The sequence below is a fragment of the Trichosurus vulpecula genome, chromosome 7 (assembly GCF_011100635.1).
Source record: "Trichosurus vulpecula isolate mTriVul1 chromosome 7, mTriVul1.pri, whole genome shotgun sequence".
Taxonomy (NCBI): Eukaryota; Metazoa; Chordata; class Mammalia; order Diprotodontia; family Phalangeridae; genus Trichosurus; species Trichosurus vulpecula.
Window position 1 is genome coordinate 183,599,580 of NC_050579.1, and position 21,468 is coordinate 183,621,047.

The following is a 21,468-nucleotide window of genomic DNA, read 5'->3' on the forward strand; positions in this document are numbered from 1 at the left end:
TCCTTTGAGTGATTACATTTAGACATCTCTGTGAACATACCACCTTCTGAGCAAGGTTTTACTATTCCCTACCATCAAAGTGCTATAGGGATAAGCACCATGGAGAGTTGAATTGTCCAGAGCATTAATTTTTTTCTGAACTTAATGAACATCAAATAAAATGAGTATTTTCATTTACAAAGAAAAGCAGATGAAGATTGCACATTAAAATGCAAATCTCTACTACATACAGTTTACTTTTCCTTTTAAGTGTATCATCCAACATATTACTTTGAAAGCAGGATATCCTGCTTATCTGTTTGCATCAGAATTTCCTCTATTTGCTTCTGTGCATTAAAAATATTTCAATGACCTTCTTTTCTTTCTTTTTAAAAGTAATACCACTGCTGGATCCCCACTCTCCACCAAATTCCCTCCCCACAATAAAAAAGGGACAAATACAATTCTTGTAACAAATAAACAATCAAGCAAAACAAATTCCTACAATGGCCATGTCCAAAAAAATGTATATCACATTCAGCATCTTAAGACTTCTTTGGGAGATCAATGAATTGGACATGCAAATAAAAAAAAACAGAAAAAGAACAAATTTTAAATTCCCAATCAAACACCAAATTGGAAATTCTGAAACTCAAAGGAGAGATTAATAAAATTTAAAGCAAGAAGATCATTTAACTAATAAATAAAACTAGGAGCTAGTTTATGAAAAATAAAACAATATGAAACAAACATTATGATACTATAAAATATATAAACCATTGGTTAATTTGATTTTTAAAAAGGAAAACCAAATTACCAGTATCAAAAATGAAAAGGGTAATTCACCACCAAAGAAAAGGAAATTAAATCCATTATTAGGAGCTATTTGCCCAATTATATGCCAATAAATCTAGGAATCTAAGTGAAATGGATAAAAATTTACAAAAATATATTTTTTCTAATTTCTCAAATATGTAGAGAACTTAGTCAAATTTATTAAGAATACAAGTCATTCCCCAATTGATAAATGGTCAAATAATATGAACAGGCAATTTTCAAATGAAGGAATCAAAGCTATCTATAATCATATGAAAAAATTCTCTAAATCACTGTTGATTAGAGAATTACAAATTATAACAACTCTGACGTACCACCTCACACCTATCAGATTGGCTAAAAAATGACAAATGCTGGAGGGGAAGTGGAAAAATTGAGACACTTGTGCACTGTTGGCAGAATTGTGAACTGATCCAGCCATTCCGCAGAGCAATATGCCCAAAGGGCTATAAAACCATGCAGTATCACTATTAGGTCTGAATCCCAAAGAGATTTTTAAAAAAGGAAAAGGACCTATGTGTACAAAAATATTTACAGCAGCTCTTTTTGTGGTGCCAAAGAATTGGAAATTAAAGGGATGCCTATCATTTGGTGAATGGCTAGACAAGTTGTGGTATATAATTGTGAGGGAATACTGCAGTGCTATAAGAAATGATGGCCAGGATACTTTCAGAAAAACCTGGAAAGACTTACATGAACTGATGCAAAGTGAAGTGAGCAGAACCAGAAGAGCACTGTATATTGTAACAATATTGTATGATGATCAACTGTGAATGACTTAGCTATTCTCAGCAATACAATGATCTAAGAATTCCAAAGGATGATGAAAAACACTATATACTTCCAGAAAAAGAACTGTTGGAATATGAATGCAGACTGAAGAATATTTTTTAAAACTTCATCTTTCTTGGTTGTTTCTTTTTTAGTCTGTTTTCACAACATAACTAATGTGGAAATATATTTTGCATGACTGCACATGTATAACCTATATCAAATTGCATGCCTTCTCAATGAAGGGGAGGAGTGGAACACCGGGAACTCAAAATTTTTTTAAAAAACGAATGTTATTGTTTTTACATGGAATTGGAAAAATATTTAGAAAGGTTTAAAAAAGTAAAATTTTTGCAATCACCGAATCACTTTGTCAGAAGAGAGGTAGCATGCTTCACCAATGTACCTTTAGAGTTATTCACTTATTTCATTGATCATTTCTTGGCTTTCAAAGTAGTTTTTCTTTATAATGTTATTGTTATTGTCTCTTCACTTTTCTCTGCATCATTTCATATTTAAGTATTTATTCATTGAACACTTAAAACTTATACTTGCTTGAAATAGTGTCTTTTATCATTTTTAGGATGGAATACTATTCCATTACATTTGTATAAAATAATTTATTAAATCATTCAACTGATAGACACTCTGATAGTTTCCAGTTCTTTGCTACAACAATTAGTATTGCTATAAATGCTATTTTACATATGGGTCTTTTCTCTCTTTATTTTATCCCTTTATGGGTATAGATCTGGTAGTCATACTGTTGAGTTAAAAGGCATTCACAGTTTAGTGAATTTTGTGGGACAGTTTCATACTGCTTTTAGAACTGGAACAATTCACAGCTCCACCAATGGTGCATTGATTTGGGTGGTAGCCCATACTACAATTGTCATTTTCCTTTTTTTTTTGTCATCTCTACTGATATGATTGTCTAGGGCATTTTTAATAAAAGATAAAAGCAACTGCGGAAAGCTCCATTTCATGATGTACCAGAACATCTTAAGGACAATTAAATAAACCAAATGTACCCTAAATACATCATGGACACAGTGAGCTGAAAGCACAAATATGCTGCATAGCTGCTTAGTTCAATTGATGGAGGCAGCCCCTGAGTCTGATGGCCATACAGGGTACTAAGCACTGCTCTGCAACCTGTGAGCACAGGGACCTGATGCTTCTCCAGTCTCTGCTGGGTGTCTTCCTTTTTTGCCTTAGGTGATGGAGAATTGGATTAGGCTGTGACCTTGTGGGTTTTGAAAGGTTGGGAGAGCCAGCTACCAGAGGTCCAGGCCAGAGTTTATGATGCACCAGTCTATCCCTAAGGAGTGATCGGGACCCAGTTCAGGAGTGGATTGAGCCTGCAGCAAAGATGCTACATTGCACAAAGGAAGAGGAGAGACCTCATCCGTTGGCTATGACAAATTTGGGATCGAACTTAATGTGGCAAATACTTTACAGAAGCTGCTTTAAGTATGAACTTCCCTCTCCCCAGGGTCAGAAAACCTGGACTGAGGCACAGAAAGAACTGGAAGCCAGGGAATCTAGGCACCTTCCTATTAAAATATGTGTGTGTGTGTGTGTACACATACATATATATACACATATAAATACATATACATATGTATATATACACACGCACACACATAGATGTATGTATACACATATAATTATGCTTTTGATTTAAATTTAATTATACATATACATAATTATACATACATACATGTGTGTATATATATACATGTGTATATATATGTATATATAAAAATAAAATACATATACTTTTTTTATACCAAGTATGTTCTCATAAGTATCCAGCTGCCTTGAGGAACAGAATAAAAACTGACAGTTCAAATTTCCTAAAATAAAGGAAAAAGACATTTCTCTCCAATATTCCTGATTCTTTAAAAGAGATCACTCCCTCTTCACAGCCCTGAGAACCTTTTGCTTAACTCTTTCCTATATACTCAATAAATTCTATTTTGTATTACTCTCATTGGTATTCATATGTCACTGGCAAAACTCATGATAAGCTCATCCTGGGCAGGAACTGTGTCATCTTTGTTATCTGGTGACACCTAGCACAAAGTCTTGGCACCTAGCAGTCACACTTAAAAAATATTGAATTGGATAGATTTTTTGTGGAAAATAACAAAGCACTCTATCCCACATTTGTCTGCTGAATAGTTAACAGCTCAGTAAACAGCTGTCTGTGGAGACAAGCAATGTATCAACGGCAAAAAACCCAAGACTCACAAAAGAAAACAATTTGCTCCTTTGACATCATTTTTCAACCTAAGCCTTCACAACTGCACATAATGTTTATGTGTTACTAAAATTTGGAACCTTCCCACCAGTAGCCACTGTTCTCAATGCTAGAAAAAACTCTGAGCTGGCAGGCCTACTTGACTGGTGGGAAAAAGGATGGTAGATATCAGACTAGTATCACTAAAGGTTATTGTGAGTCAAGGAGAGGTTAGTTAACTCTTTCCTGACATTGCAGTAAACCTATCACTCAAGAGAAGTAGTGTGGGATGGTAAACAAATATCCTAGTGTATACTATACTCCCTCCAAAGAAGATGCTAAAATGTTTATTTTGAGAAAAGTCTTGATCTAAGAAATAAAATAAGAGTAATGAATGAAATGATAAAATATAGCACAATGCCAGACATATTTGTTGTGCTTTGGTCATTTTCAGTCCTGTCTGACTCTTTGTGACCCCCTTCAGGGTTTTCTTAGCAAAGATACTAGAGTAGTTTCCTTCTCCAGCTCATTTTACAGATGAGGAAATTTGAGGCAACCAGGGTTAAGTGACTTGCTCAGGGTCACACAGCTAGTAAGTGAATTCAGGAAGATGAGTCTTCCTGACTCCAAGCCCTGAACTCTATCCACTGTGCTACCTAGCTGCCCAGACACATAGTAATCATTTAATAAAAGATTTGACTGTCTATAAAACATGTACTGAAGGTAGCCAAAATAAAATCCTTATCCAGGAGAGGGAGTGAGGAGAGATGGATATAAATCCCGGCTCTAATGATTATTAGCTGTGTAACTACAAACAAGCCAATAACCTTTCTGAATTTCAGATTCTCATCTGTAAAACGAGAGTGTTGGACTATATTATGACTTATTAATCTTTTTTTGTGACACGGACCTCTATAAACAGCCTGGCAAAGCCTATGGAACCCTCTTTCAGAATAATGCTTTTAAATAATCACAAAGAAAATAAATTCCATTGAAATATGATTATGATTTTTTTAAAAAGTAGTGTGGTCAAGGTTTCCATAGCTAGTATGTGACTGAGACAGAAGGTGAAAGCAACCAAATCTTCCTGACTGTGAGGCGAGCTCTTTATCCACTGGAGACCACATGCCTTTTCATTGCTTAATAGGCAAATATCTATAAGGAGGTTTCCTCGTTTTATTCATTCTTCGAGAGAGTACATTTGTAGAGTACCTTAGAATGTGCAAAGTACACTCCTCAACAAAATCTGGAAGAGGGTAGTAAAAGCATTATTAACCCATTTTTACAGATGAGAAGCTAGGACTAAATTATCTCTAAGGTCCTTTTCAGTTCTAATGTTCTGTATCCTGCTTTTAAAAATTCCATCACAACAGTTACAAAATCCACTTGTGCTTCAGTAATAAACTATAAAAACCAGTAACATTTTTTTCTTCTGATCATTGAGGGAGAAAATATAGTCATCTACAAAGATGCAAGGTCTGTTAAAACACTCTCAACCCGAGCCCTATGTATGCAAATGCTTCTTCAACAGCACTGATGACTCAACAGCCCTGATTTCCAAGGATATTCCCCCTTTCTCCACCACTGATCCCAAACTAGAACATCTGGAGAGGCCTCAGAATGAGAAAGAAACATCAGCCCTCAAGGTAAAAGCATAACATCATAGAACTGGAAGAGACCTAGATTAAGCATTAGGATGAGAATCGAAATCATCTACCAGGAGATAATACAGAGTTCTCCTTCCTTACCTTTGCCAAATTACAATTTTTTTAAAGCATCCTAGCTGTTTTTTCAAGAAGGAAAATTCCTTCATTCATTCCTCTTTCAACTCATGTACTGTTCCTAATGAATGTATAAATACACAAAGAGAGTCAAAAAGAACTGTTGTCATTCACCGAACCCCTCCCATGTCATACTAGCTACTGTGCAAGACAGAATATAGTAGGAGGACTCTGCTTTCATTTAAATGCCAAGATCTAGCCATCTTCTGACCTCTCTGTGATGGATGCAGCTGTCTACCTGAGCAACCAACACAAACAGCTGATGTGTTAAAAAAAAATAAGAAAAAGGACTTTGCAAATTGTAGCTCACTGAAAATTCATGACTGAGAGCTCCCCTATGAATCCTACAGTCAAGCATAATTTGGCACACACCACCACACAGTTGTTTTCTTAACTGAAAATAAAGTCTATTCAAACAATGCTCACTGTCTTTCTCCACTCACTAAGCCAATCAAAAGCATTTCTTAAGCACCTACTATGTGCCAGGGACTGTGCTAGGTGCTGAACAGGACACAAATCAAGTCATTTAAAATGCCTGAAATCACGCATGGGGGCCTATTAATGCATATTTTTCTCAATCTCGTCTTTTTCTTGCTAATTTTGGTACTGGATAATGAATCAACACAGGCTGAGAATAGGAGGAGGCAAATTAAGCAGGAAAGAGCTTTCTCCATTCTTATCCTGCCCTACCCTAACATCACCAATATAAACACAACATGGTGGGAGACAGAGGGTAGGGTCTGATCAAATTTCAGTGGGAAGGAAAGAGAACAGGCTGATAACTCTTCAAGCTCTGGTCTCCACGGCGTAATGACAAGGACCACAGCATATAGCATACTACTTTGGACCTCTGCCTAGATGTGAAGGGGTCAAGAGACATGTCTCATCATATTATTGTACCAAAGTTTGTTCACTATCTAGGACTTTGTTTCTTCATATTTCCTTGGGCTAGGTAACCTTAGGAAAGAGAGTCCAGTGGCTTCACCTGCTTCACATATTAGCAGTGACCCAAGATGCAGGGGGTGTCTTTTATACTCTGCAAATCATGAGCAAAGCCATAACAGTCAAAATGAAACAGCAGACCCAAACCTGGCAGAAGGTCATCAAGCTTAAAGGGACATCCACATATTATAGGTGCTAAACAAAGAAGAGTCATTCACAGCATTTCTTAAAAATAATATTTTATTTCTTGATTTTTAAAAACAGGGCCTGTGATTTCATTGTTATACAGAACTCTCTGTGCACCCTCTACCCAGGTAGATCTACATCTGCTCTGCAACATAAAAGTCTTGGAGAACTGCCTAAGGGGTTCAATAGCTTGCTTGAGGTTTCCATGGCTAGTTTGTGGCTGAGACAGAAAGTGAACCCAGTCAAGTCTTTCTAACTTTGAGATCGGCTCTCTTCACTAGAATCCGGATGCCTTTCATTGCTAAATAGGCAAGTATCTATAAGGAGGGTTCTTCACTTCATTCGTTCTTTGAGAGAGCACATTTCTAGAGTACCTTAGAATGTACAAAATGCATTCCTCAACAACCTCTAAAGGAGGCCAGTAAAAGCATAATCAACTTATTTTTACAGATGAGGAAACGGAGTCTCCAAGAGGTTAAGTGAGAATAACACAACCACAGAGTTAAGGCTCAAACTTAAACCTTCTGAAACCAAGCTGATGTTTTTCCTACCACCCCATGCTGGCTCTCTACCTAAAGTTATTTTTTAACGATATTTTACTTATGTATTTCAGGGATGAAATGTAAATGTACAAGCATCATCAGATTCCAAGTAAGACCCTCCAAAAGTCTAGGACAGTAACTCAGACACTACTGGCATGTTTTAACAGACAGCTTGCTCCTTTTGTTGCTGAGAAAATATTCTGGCTTGCTGCTTCCATTCTCTCAATGACTTTTCTCCTATGGACTAGTTGCCAACATGTCCCCGTCACTACTGTTTCCTGTAATGCTGTAGTTTAGATCACAAATCAATCTGATTCACGACTGTGTATAGAATTCCCATCTGACACATCCCATTCCTGACTTTTGGATGAAGTCAGGGGGCAGTCTGCTCATCACAGATACTAAATGGATCTATTCATTCTGATGGTAGTGGGGAGGGGGAAGTAAAGAGGGAAACATGCAAATGTATCTGGCTTTCCAGCCAGAGAACACATGAAACTAAAATAACAGCCAAAGCTCTCATTCCAAGGGCTTTAGAAGAAAAAACAGCATAGATAAATAATGTCAACAAAATAATACTTGTATATGATATTCGCTTATTAGCATGTATATTAATGGTATATATGGTATAATGTAATGGGCACTGGGTTAGAGGATTTGGGTTCAAATCCCAGCTCCTATTCCCTGTGTGCCCTGGGCGAATTGCCTAAGGACTCTGGACCTAAGTTTCCTCATGTAAAATGAGAGGCCTGGATTAGATGGCCTTAGAGGACTTTTAACTTTAAATCTATGAGCACATTTAAAACCAGTTCAAGTCTTTACCATCGTATCAGATTATTATCTGATTGCAAAGCGGCCTAGTATACTTTCTTCAATTAATAACACAGGTATACGCTGCTTGACACTTCATGTCATGATGTCATAAAGGTAGTTAATTCGACAGGAGGCAATGTCATTAATTGGTGATTGTGGAATTTTGCAACTTTTGAACAGAATTTAGTTATAATGTATTAAGAACATTATCATGAAATAATGCCGATTGAGGTTGCCTTGTAAGGGGAAAGCCTGTACTAAAGTAAACATCTATAAAGAAGGGAGTGTGGAAGACCATACATTTATACCATTCCAATTTCTATCCTCTAGATATACACACACACACACGCATATACATATATACACAATGATTTCTCCAACAGAAGTTGTGGTTGTGGTTTGTCATTTGTTCTCAAAGAGGAAGATGATATCACGACTTATTTTCTCCTCTGGAGCGATCTGGGTCCAGTGGCAAGATATAGATCAGGATGCTCGGAGATGACCCAGGATGCAGTGGGAGACCTTGGTCCTTCCAAGTTCTCACTTTGAGTGAGACAACACCCATTTAGTAATTAGGCGCATTTAAGAAGTGAGTCAAGAGAGAAAAACCAAATGACTAGTGTCTCCTCTTATCAGAGTGGAGGCATTTGATTTGTGTTACAAAGCTACACTTAGACCTTTGCTGAAACGTATTATTACAGCACCAGATATGGGAAGGATTTGCGATTTCCTTAGTCTAAGGAACTCCTGGAATGGGAATTCCCTCTACCATTGAGGAAGAAGGGAGCAAACACTTATTAAGCTCCTACTATGTGCCAAGCACTGTATGAAGCCCTTTACAACTAGCATTTCATCTGATCCTCACAACAATCCAGGGAAGTAGGTGCTATTATTATAGGCATCTTACAGTTGAGGAAATGGAGGAAGACAAGTGTTTTGCCCAGGGTCACACAGTGCTAATAAGTATCTGTGGTTAGATTTAAACTAAGGTCTTCTTGGCTACTGGGTCAGTACTCTATCCACCCAGGCAGCTTGCAAATGAGCTACAACTTAGTGGGTAAGTCTTAGAAAGTTGCCTAAGGCATAGGCCAGTCAAGAAACTTGCCCATGGTCAACTACTAAGTGGAAGAGTCTAGGCCTTGACCTCAGTTCTACCTGTCTCCTAGCCTAGATCTCTATCACATTACTATCACACTGCCTCTGGTATATGAGTAAGAGTGCAACAGCAAATTAATAAGCAAGTTTCTGAGTTTGCTGACTATTCTATTCTGCAGCCTCATTCAACCAAAGTATAATATGACCATTAAAGTCACATGGATGACATTCAGTTTTATATCATTATTCGTTCTGGATGTACCATCTCTCCCCCAACATAAAATCCTAACTTTAAAAAAAGTATTATCTTTTGTTCTTATATCACCTTCCTTTGTTTATCATTTGCTCCTCTTCTTGCCCCAGCAAGCAATACCTTATAAAAAGAATAAAAAAGATGGAAAAAAGCTGTTCAGCAACACATCAACAAAATCTGATGGTATATGCAATATTCCACACCAGAGGTTTCCCACCTCATCAAGGAAGAGAAGGAGGTGCATTTTCTCATCTCTTCTTCAGGGACAATCTTGGATGCTATAACTACAAAGCCCTCCATTTTGGTTTTTGATGGTGCATGTTGTTCTTGCTGTTTATATCACTGCATCTATTGTGTATAGTTTTCCCAATTCTTCACATTTCACTCTGCATCAGTTCATGTAAGTCTTTCCACGCTTTTCAGAATTCTCCTTAATCATCACTTCTTATAACTTGGGAATATTCTATTATTTTCCAACCCCACAAATTTGAAAAATATCTTTTAGCAAAGAAAAACTGATAAAGAAAAGCAACAGAAACGATGCCATGTCTAATACTATATATAACACTGTTAGGAGAAGCAAAGCATATTCCATTATCTGTTATCAGGACTACTATTGATTATTGAAACTGCTCAGAGTTCATTTTCTTTTTAATATTCTTTTCATTAACAATCCGGCAGTCATTGCATATCACTGTTCTCCTGGTTCTGCATCAACATAGTTATTTTTTGCGTACTTTACCACCATCCTTAAAACCCAGCAGCCTGGGTTAGCATGAAATCCTAAGAGCCCAAGGTAAGAGAAGTCTGAATGGCAGCTTACTCATAGTCAGCATAACTGTCTTTTGACAAGACCTCAGGCTTCATGTCTCTTCTCCTTTATTGGGTAGATTTCATAATTACTAGTGAATTCTTCTTAAGCCTTTGCTGTTTGTTAGAAGGCAAATAAATCTGCAGCCTCAGATGTGTCCTATTCATACACTTAGGGAAGGTTTATAAATCTGATCAAAGAGTAAGCTAAGCCATAAAGATGTCACCTATATGGCTTTAAAGATACTCAGAAGAGAGACCAGTTTCCTTTTACCCATGCCGGCTAAAGCACCATTTCCTAGCTGTTTCTTCTAACTCTCACCAGGTCATGGCTGGCCAATTAGCCCAAACAGTAAATAATTTTTAAAAATTTCTCTATGGAAGGAAATATGATTTTTTTCTTCCATTATTTTTTTTAAAGCTTATGGATTATCTTTTCCAGAGAGTAGTGAGTGAGGGAAACATGTTTTTTGGAATCTGATTCTAAGCAAGTTGATGAAAGAACCATGGGCCAAATGTAATAAGATGAAATTTAACAGAGAAGGTTCTAAAATGTGGGCCAAAAACCCTAACTGTATAAGCAAGGGATGGAAAAACCCAACTAGAAAGCATATCCTATGAAAAAGACCTGGGTTTTTTACTAAGTAAAATAGATTTGGATTCAAAAGACCCAGGTTCAAAAATTGGCTCCACCACCTACTAGCCATGTGACCCCGTACAAATCTTTCAATCATTCTGAACCTCTGTTTCAGTATCAATTAAGATGGATATAACAATATCTGTACTACCTGCCACATACAGTTGTGGTAAAGTGATGTGTAAACCTTAAAATACTATATAAATGAGCTATTAAGATGGGTCTATCATCTTGTTTAACTGGGGTAGGTACTCACTCTACCAGTATAGATTGCAATCATCCCATGTCTTATTTTTATGGAATAAAACAAGCATTTTCATAACATAGCATAACAAAAAGATGATTGCACATGAAACTGTACATCTATTATGTACAACTTGCAATTTCCTTTCAAATACATAATAAAGTTATCATATAAATTTCTTTTTTTTTCTTTCCCATCCAGCCCTAGAAATGGCTACCATTAGACACAAAGAGGTAAATATATGTAAGATTATTCTATATATACTTCTATTTATCAATTCTTTCTCAGGATGCAGATACCATCTTTCTTTATATGTCCTTTATGGTTAATTTGGATATTTACAATAGTCAAAATGACTTATCCATGTCTTCTAATCCTATGTGATTTTTTTGTTTCATTCTGTAAATCCTCCATAGAAAATCAACTCAACACACTGGAAGCCTTTCTTTAGTTCTTTTAATACCTCAGGGGTGCTAATAGAACACTTGGTCAGCCCATCTGTTGTCACTCAATATTATTTTTGTTATTATTATTTAACCTGGGCCCCAGTAACATAAGGTTGCTATTGATTTTCAAACTAAATCACCATCTTAATATTTAGGCAGAATGTAGAACAGAGAAGGCTATGTGCAAGAGAAACTGGGGGAGCAGTATGACTCAGTATGGCAATGTGACCATGGTAATATTGAGGAGTCCAGGGTTCCCAGATATGTATGAATATCTGTAGCTATAAAGAGTATGTATTATTTCATTTCTGTGTACCCCTAGGAAAGTGAACTTTGGGAATATGACTAGTCTATCCCTAGGGCTACTCAAGTTGTCACAAATGAAAACCAGGGCAATAAAATCAGTTGGCAAATGGCCAGAAATGAAATCAGTTGCTTCAAGCTTCAGCTGTGTTCCTGACACATCCTGTAACTTAGGTCTTTCCCCTTCCCACTGGAAGGTACCTACATGAGGCCCTTGGCCTCAGACAGAAAATTGTTGTAAAACAGGGATAGCTGCCTTGAGTTCCATGTCACTGAAGATAAAAATGGAGGCTAGACGGCCATTTATTGGGACTATTGTAGAGAGGATTCATACTTCAAGTAGAAACTGGATTTGGTGACCTCTAAGCTGGGATGTGCTGATAAATGTTTAACAGTCACCTCTCTGTGGAAAAATGTGCCCACAATACACTCTTAAGTTTAACCATTCATCATTAACATTTTCTCCATCATTTTTTTAAGTCTATAGACAATCCAAAATTTGATCTGATTTGGAGTATCTGCAAACTCCCATAGTGCAAATGCTCACACTGAAAATTTAACAATCTGCCCTTATATGAATCTGTTGGAACTGGCTCCAACTTCTAAGGTTCTTTCCAATGCTACAGGTCCTATGACACTATCAGCTGGTTGATTATTTTGCCTTGACCTTGATCCCTGGTCTCTGACTTGCATCAAAAGCTGGTGCAAAAACAAACTGGAGATTGTCTTTTGCTTCTTTTTGTATCTCCAGTACTTGGCACATAGTAGGAGCTTAATAAATGTTTACCAACTGATTGATTGCTTGACACCAAGATGAGTGGGACCATTGTGATAATCACTTCAGTCTATCTCCCATACCCCAAAATTTACCTGCAGGGGTGGGGAGTTGATTGTCTCTGGTCTACTCAACAACTTTTCTACCACCTCCTCATGTGAAGTTAATCAGAATAAACACAGAAACTATCTTCATTCTAGATTCTTTATTTTAGATATAGATGAATACTTACACCTCTAACCTCCAAAATTAGTACATCCTGGAAGCAAATCACAAAGACCACAATGGGTTACACAATATAGAGAGATCCTGGAAACAAACCTATTTAGCTATGACAGTCCAGCCTTACTTAAGCTTTTAATGACTGTTGCTGATTTTCTGGAAATAAACACAATATAGTAAAAGTGGAAACTAACAATAATGAGCATTATACTTTGAATCTCATTCAATTTTGATTCGTAATTTCTTGATTAAGTTCTTACAAACTAATAGTATTTAAGATCATATTACCAAGGCAGGAGTTCTTAACCTGGGCTCCATGAACTTCAGTTTAAAAAAATATTTCGATAACTCCATTTCAACATCATAATAGCATTTATACAGCACTTTTAATCATCTCATTTTATTCTCACAGCAACCCTGGAAGGTAGGTGCTATTATTATCAACTTTTTACAAATGAGGATTTAATTGGCTTCCTTTAAATTCTGATGCACTTTGTTTTATGCATTTAAAAACTTCACCAGAATGCCAGAGGTGTCCATGACACAAAAAATGGTTAAGAGCCTTTGTGACTAAGGTATGGTATTTTTCACAAGTTATTACAAATCACATATCTGTCACTTCAATCAAGAAATGTATTTGCATTCAACTAATTGATGCAAAATGATAATCAACAACTGGGGAATGAATGCTATAAGGCTGTTAGTGCTGTACATTAAAAGACATATTAGTCACTATAAAATTGCTTCCCGATCTTTAATAGCCCTGCTTGAAGAGATGCCATTCATTTTTCTTAGCAGAATGCACCTGGGAGGGAAAACTCACTTCTCCTTCCAAGAAAGTTGAGGTAGTTCTTTTCCCAAAGCCAAGATCTTTAATTAAAATTGTTGTCATTGTATAAAGTGCTGGTGACAACCATTTGCTAGCAACTAGCAGCATTTCTGGCATGGTATTAAACTAGTTCTCATGCTTTTACTAATGGTTACAAACCACTGACAATACCTTCTCTCTCCAATCAAAACCCAAATTAACTTCAATTCAGAAAAATTAACTACACATACCACTTAATTGCTTGTTAAGGTCCATTTCACCTCTAAATACCATAAAACATAAAAATGTTTAGATCCAGATAATATTTCTGGAATCAGATACTAACTAAATTACTATATATCTGTTCCTGGGTTCTTAATTTCATTTTCTTACTGGCTCCATTTCTGACTTCAAAACTATGTTCCTTTTACTGCTGGCTCATCCTAGAATTTCCTTCAGTGCCTGGAGTCTCCTCACTTTGAAAGGGCCCTGCATTCTACCACTCCCTCAGCCTCCTCATCATGAAATATCCATCAGCAAGGACTCTTCTCCAACCCTTTCTCCTGTCATCCATGACTTCCTCCAGAATTCAAAACTACGCCCCCTATTCAGGGTACCTTAACTCCCCAGCCCCTGCTTTTCATTCCCTTCTGTGTGTTTCTCATCTCCATTAAAATGTAAGCTCCTTGAGGGCAGAGATTGTCTTTCTTTTTTTGCTCACATGTGCATCCCCAGTGCTTAGCACAGTGTCTGGCACAAAGTGCTTAATAAATGCTTATAAATGCTTATTTACTTCCTTCTTCAAATGGTTGGTCTGCATTTGTTTTCATATAAAGACTAAAATTTAAAATATACATATATATTTTTGCTCCATGTAAATTTATACAGCAGAGAGAGGAGTACAGTTTTTAGTGTCTTTCATGATGATAGTTTAAATTTCTAATCTGCACAATTATTTTTGTGGTCTGTGGCTATTATTCTTTAGTTACTAAAACCTACAATAAAAACTTACCTTATTTCTCATTTGTACCACAGGACAATGGTTAGCTCCTAGGCTTCTTATTTCACTGATACAACTTTATGGTGAGGACACTCTCCACCAATGTGGTTTCACACCTGCCTCAAACCTTATGGTCTTGGAGAATTGCCTGATGGTTCAGGTGACTCTCCTAGAATCATACAGCCTATATGTGACCACAGTGGGACTTGAACTCAGGTTTTCCTGGCTTTGAAGTCAGTTTTCTCTATTTATTATGTCAGACTGTCACTTTAAGATCAGAGCATCACAGATTTACAGCTATAAGGAACATCACACGTCATCTAGTTTAACTTGCTCGTTTTAGAAATGAGGGAAACTAAGGTAGTAACATAGCAGAGGCGGAATTCTAACCCATGCCCCTTGACTCCAAATTCAGTGCTCTTTTGCATTACAGGCAACTGTCATCTTTCACTAAATAATTTGCCAAGATGGGAGAAGTACTGCTATTCAGTGACTACTTCTGTACATTGTTGCTTAAATGACTAACACATGCTTATAAAAATGGACTTACAGGGGACTCGAAAACTTCCCTGCCTTGTCTAGGACCCAGACTCTAGGAAATAGTTACAGATGATAAGACAATCAGATGGCCGAGTGGATGAGTCCTGAACTTGGAGTCAGAAAGACCTGGGTTCAAATTTGACCTCAGACACTAACTGTGTGACCCTGGGCAAGTCACCCCTCCCCCTTTCTCTCTCTCACTCTCCCTGTCCCTCTCTCCCCTTCTCTCTCTCTCCCTATCTTTCTCCCCACCTCTCTCCCCCCCTCTCTCTGTCTCTCTCCCCCTTTCTCTCTCTCTCTCCCCTCCCCTCTCCCCCTCTCTGTCTCTCTCCCCACTTTCTCTCTCTCCGCCTTTCTCTCTCTCCCCCTCCCTCCCTCCCTTTGTCTCTCTCTGTCTCTCTCCCCCTTTCTCTCGCTCTCTCTTGCTCCCTCCCTCCCTCTTTCTCTCTGTCTCTCTCTCTGTCTCTCTGTCTCTCTCTCTCTCTCTGTCTCTCTCTCTCTCCCCTCCCTCCCCCTCCTTCTCTCTCTCCCTCCCCTCCCTCCCTCTCTTCCTTCTACGATTTCCTTATCTCTAAAATGGAGATAATGATACCCTCTACCTCCCCAAGGATTATTGTGAGGATAAAATGAGATGACCCACGTAAGGCACTTTGTAAACCCTAATATATGTATAACCATGTATAGTGCTAGTTATCATGAGTATCATTGTCAGGACCAGCCCTAGGCAAAATTATAAAGTAGAAGATGGTCTCTGCTGCTGCTAAAGCCAATCCTTCTTTTAGAGCAAACAAGTAATAGAGGTACGGAATAATTCAGTGAATTGCCACAAGATGATGTCACAGAGCTGGGACAAATCTAGAAAAAGAATTCAGTTATGACTTCCAGTCCCTGGTTCTCCCCACTAGAACGGATATCTTAGTATATAACCTTATAAAATCAGGGCTGAATCATAAGGAAAAGTAGAATTGGATTTTCCAGAGTTAGAGCACAATTTCTTCCCCAGTACTCTTACAAGAGACTGAGAAAAAATAAATGGAAACTGAAGCCCACACAAATCTCTCTGAAGCCTTTAACTCTCTCCAAGTGTTTGCATTTTGTTTCAATTTTCAGAATATTCAGTGTGGAATGCTGGAGGCCTTTCTCCCGCCTCAGACTATTTCTAAAAATGCCTTCCTGCCTGTGTAGCCATGGCTGTGTGCTTTCCCCCTTGAGATTCTAAGTTGTTTCAATGCTTTTTTAAAGCATTGTCCCTTAGCTACCTACCCCAAGTGGAACAGCAAGGAAAGTAACTGATGACTACAACATCAGGACAAAGAAACTGCGTATCATCCATGCATCCAAGAGAATCATGTCACTAAAATGAATAAATTTCCCACTATTTGGAACAGCTTTTCTTTAAGTAGCTGATTTCTTAATTTGTTAATGTGCACAAAACCTTTTAAAATATTGGGCATATCTCAGAAACTTAAAAAAAATCATTCAATGTACTTTATTGCTCATGGTATAATTAATGAATTGGGAGAGCGGTCTGCCACTGGTTGGCAACAAGATTGCAAACTGGAGAAAGCTGATCTGTGCTTTCAGCTGACTCATGGATGAAAGAACTAGAGAGAAGTTCATGTCTTCTTACAAGTTATAAATTCTTCTTTGGAACAGAAAAGAAATGTGTTTCTGGGAACACTTCCTTTTTCTTTTTTTCAAGCCCATTACTTCTTTCTCAGGAGGCAGACCAATAAGCTTCATCAAAGGTCCTCTGGAGACATGGGTGTTTATTGCATTGATCAGAGCTCTCTGGTCCTTCAAAGTTGCTTTTCTTCACAAAGTTGTTGTCCTTCTATAAATTGTTCTCCTGGTTCTTCTCACTCCAATCTGCATCAGTTCATAACACTCAGGATTCTCTGACATTCTTTCATAGTTTCTTACAGTGCAATAATATTTTATTCCATTATGGTGACTCAATTTCTTCAGCCATTCCCTAATTGCCTAGAAGGCAATCAAAGGAACCTCTTAGATCCTAGTGTTGTCCTTTTCTCCCCCTTCTGTTAATTCCCATTTCTGGATCAGGAACTTTGTTTTGCTTCTTACCATTCCCTTCCTGTTATTGTCCTCCTTCTTAATGCCCCCCGCCCTCTTATCCCTGTTCATGTATTTCTACACCAAATTGTTTTGTTTCTGTGTTGAAGCTTCCTTTATCCATTTCAGATAAGTGAAGTTAGTCTGATGTCCATTCCCCCATCCTTTCCTCCATGTTTGTGTATGCTTCTCACACACCCCAATTATGAGAAACAGTAATATCTACCCACTTCTTCCTCCTTTCTACACTGGCATATTTCTTTCACACACCCCCTTATCTTTTCCCTCCTAAAGCCCTCAAAACAGAATAAAGCTATTCCCAGATCCTCTATTATTCTTAAACTCCTTCAATACCCTTTGAAGATATTCGGACTCTGAAGGACCCTTGTTTCTTCTCCTTCTTTAAAGCATTAGTACTACATCATAAAGTCCCCTTCAATTGCTCAAATAAATTTACTTTTCAAGGACTTTCTCAGGACTCTTGAGTTTCTATTTTAAAGTTCTCTCTCAGCTCTGGATTTTCCATCAGAAATTCTTTATAGTCCTCTATTCTATTAGAATCTGTTTTCACCTGTAGGATTACACTTTGCTTTGCAGAGCAATTTATTCATGATTGTAGGCCTGTAAACTTTTGCCTTAGAATATTGTACTTCAGGATCACTTCTCATTCCTAATAGAAGCTTTCAGGTCATGTGTGATCCTGACTGTTGTTTCTGGGCCCCTGAAATCCTTTGTGGCTATTTGAAGTATTTTTTTCCTTTGATATAGGAGGTCTGGATTTTGGCTATAACATTCCTGGGACTTTTCCTTTTGGGATTCCTTCTATCCATATTTCGTTGCTAGTTCTAATAACTCTGAGCAGTTTTTATTTATAATTTCCTGAACTATAATGTAAAAGCTTTTTTAAAAAATCATGGTTTTTAGGGGGCCCAGTGATTCTTAAATGATCTCTTCTTGACCCATCTTCCAAGTCAATTTTTTTGTTAATATCAAATATCTTATATTTCTCCTATTTCAAAGAAGCTTTTGATTTGTCCTAATATTTTTTGCTATTTGATAGAGTCTTTGATTCTGTTTGGTATAATCTAGTTCCCAGAGTGTCCATTTTTGGGGTAAAGTTTACCATTTTGTTTTCTAAGCTACTTATTTTCATTCTAATTCTTTCCTCTAATTCTTTCACTTTTTATCTCTTGCTTCATTTTTTCTAGGTATTCATGCAGTCCTTGTAGAAAATATACTTTTTCCTTTGAGTTTCTTCTTATAGTTGTTATAGAATTATATTTGCAATAATTTTTCCTACTGGTTGGTGTTTTTAAAATTTTACTCATCCTTCCAGTTTTAATTCCTGAATTGAGGATTTATGACAGGGCCAGACACTGATTTCTGAGGCATTCTGGGGTGTGGTAGTCAGCTCTTTGTGGTACTGTCCTGAGACCCTTGGATTCTTCTGCTGACCTTTATCTACCTCTAGGAGTCAGGTGCCCCTGAATCTTTGAAAGTAAGACCATTGGATCTTTATAGCCCTCTCTGGCGTACCCGGTCTCAGCACTATGCCACAATGATCTTTGTTTTCTAGCTGTAGCTTCCCGCACTTTCCAGGTCCCTACTCTGGTGCTTTCTTCCTACCCTGGGCTTTATTCAGGGGAATCCTTCACTCTTTCCTTCTCTAGAGAAAAAGCCTTGCAAGCTGCATAATCCCTGCTTCTGGTTGCACTGGGAGATGCTTGTGCTGGCTTTGCTGAGGGACACAAAGATCTTTCCTCTTGCCTCTAGGTTACTGGCTCACTTTTTGCACAGTTCTGGGGTGGAATATATCACTTTCATAATTTCTTATTGAATTTCTTGATCATTGTTCAGTCTGATGTGAGCTTAGGGGTTTTGCTGAAGTAGGTTTATGGGTGTTGGTCAGAAGTTTCCCAATGATTCTTGAGTTCTCTTTCCTTGACCTACTTTTCCAGGGTCAGTTGTATTTGATATCAGATATCTTACACTTTCTTCTGTTTTTCAATCTTTGCATTTTCTTCTAATATTTACTGCTATTTCATGGAGTCACTGATTTAGGTCTTTTCTACTTTTCAGGGATTCCATTTCTTAGTTAAATTTACTACTTTCTATTCCAAGCTAATTATTTCCCTTCCAAATTTATGCTCCAAAATTTCTATTTCGTTAAAAAATGTTTAGCTTCATTTCTTCTAGGTATTCTTATAATCCTTATAGAAAATCCATCTTTTTTCCCTTGTAGTCTCTACGCTTGCAATTTTAATGGAGTTACATCATCCCACTGAGTCAGTTGGACCTGTTCACTCAATATCCTCTAACTACACAATGCACAATGCACTGTCACCTTTACTCATATAATTTTCCTTACCTGAAGTGCCTTCTCTCCTTCTCCATCTTTCTATTTCCCACTCATCCCAAAAAGACTTGGCTCAGGGCTCATCTTTTCAGGGATGACTTTTCTAATCAACCAGTGCCACTGTAATATCTTCCCTCTGAACTATCATAATTCTTATTACCTAGGCTACTCATTTGGTTCTCTTCATATCCTGCCTTATCTCATTAATTTCCTTTTCATAAGTGTAAGTTTTTTTCTCTCCACAACCAGCATATAAGTTTTTGAAAGAAGTGACATCCTTCTTTGAACCAGATCTCTTAGCAGTATCATACACATGGTAGTACTCCATCAACTATCTTATTAACAAATTTTACCAAAGGCATGAAAATAGACTATCACTGATGTCACAAGCAAAATTTAGGGATTTGAAACTACAATCCAATTATAAATATTTTAAAAGTTACTTGGTTCAAAAAATTTTAAAGAAATTTATCCCGCATATCCTATTCCAATGCCTTATCCTGGCTTAGTGGTGACCTGGATTAATAAAAGCTAAGCCAGAGAGCAGAAGGTCTGAAGGTCTTAAACTAAGCTAGAAAGGTTTTTGCCTATAGGCTTGATGTCCAAAGGGACCAGACTGGAGAGACTTATCACCAGGCTGGCTACTAGATGATGAGTGTTTATTTACAGCAACTCTTGAAGACCATTCATGAAGTTCAGAAGAAGTTGCTTAACCTACTCCCATCATAGATTGATGAAAAATCACTGAAGTGGATTCAAAGGTCATCCCTCATTTAATATTTTAGATCTCGTTGGCTTTAAAAAATAAGATTTATATCTGGACCCTAAAAATCATTTAGTTGGGGGTCCAAGAATAGATTACAAAGGGTCTGTGAATTTTTAAAATATATTTTGACAATTATATCTTAATAAATTGTAATTGTAATCCTACATATTTATTTTATGGGCTTGAAAACATTCTATGAAAAGGTCCATAGGCTTCACTAGACTGCCAATAGGGTCCATATTACCAAAGAGTCAAGAATCTCTAATGTAGTCCAATCCCCTCAAAATGTAATAGAAAGAGTACTAGACATAGAGTCAGAGGATCTGCATTTATTTGAATCCTGGCTCTCCTACTTGCTGCCTTCTTGACCATGGGCAAGTTGTTCATTTCTCTGGAGGTCTGCCTTCCCCTACTATGTCCTCCTCAGAGTTGTCTCACATGGAAGTGACCTTTCTTGCCAAGATAATGTACACACACAATACATCCCATTCTATCCCATTTCTCCAGCATTACTCCCAATCAACTGTTTCCCTCCTGCTTACAAACACATTCATCTTTCTGCCATCCTCAAAAAACCCTACTTGATCCATCCATCCTCACTATCATTCTATATTTCTCCTCCCTTTCAAGGCTAAACTCCTTGAAAAGGCCATCTATAATCAGGGCCTCTGCTTCCTTTCCTCTCACTCTCTTCTTAAGTTCTTAAGTCTGGCTTTTACCTCATCATTCAACTGAAACAGCTTTCCAAAATTACCAGTGATCTCTCAAATGCCAAATGTAATGGCCTTTTCTCAATCCTCATCCTTCTGGATCTCTCTCAGCCTTTAACACTGATGATAACACCTCCTTCCCTCTAGGTTTTTGTGACATTGCTCTCTTCTGGTTCTCTCCCTACCTGGCTACTCCTTCTCAGTTCCCCTTGATGGGTCTTCATCTAGGTCATACCTGCTAACTGTGAGTATCCCCCAATTGGATTTAATTATCATCTCTATGTAGATAATTCTCAGTTCTGTTTATCTAACACCAAACTCTGTCTTGACCCCA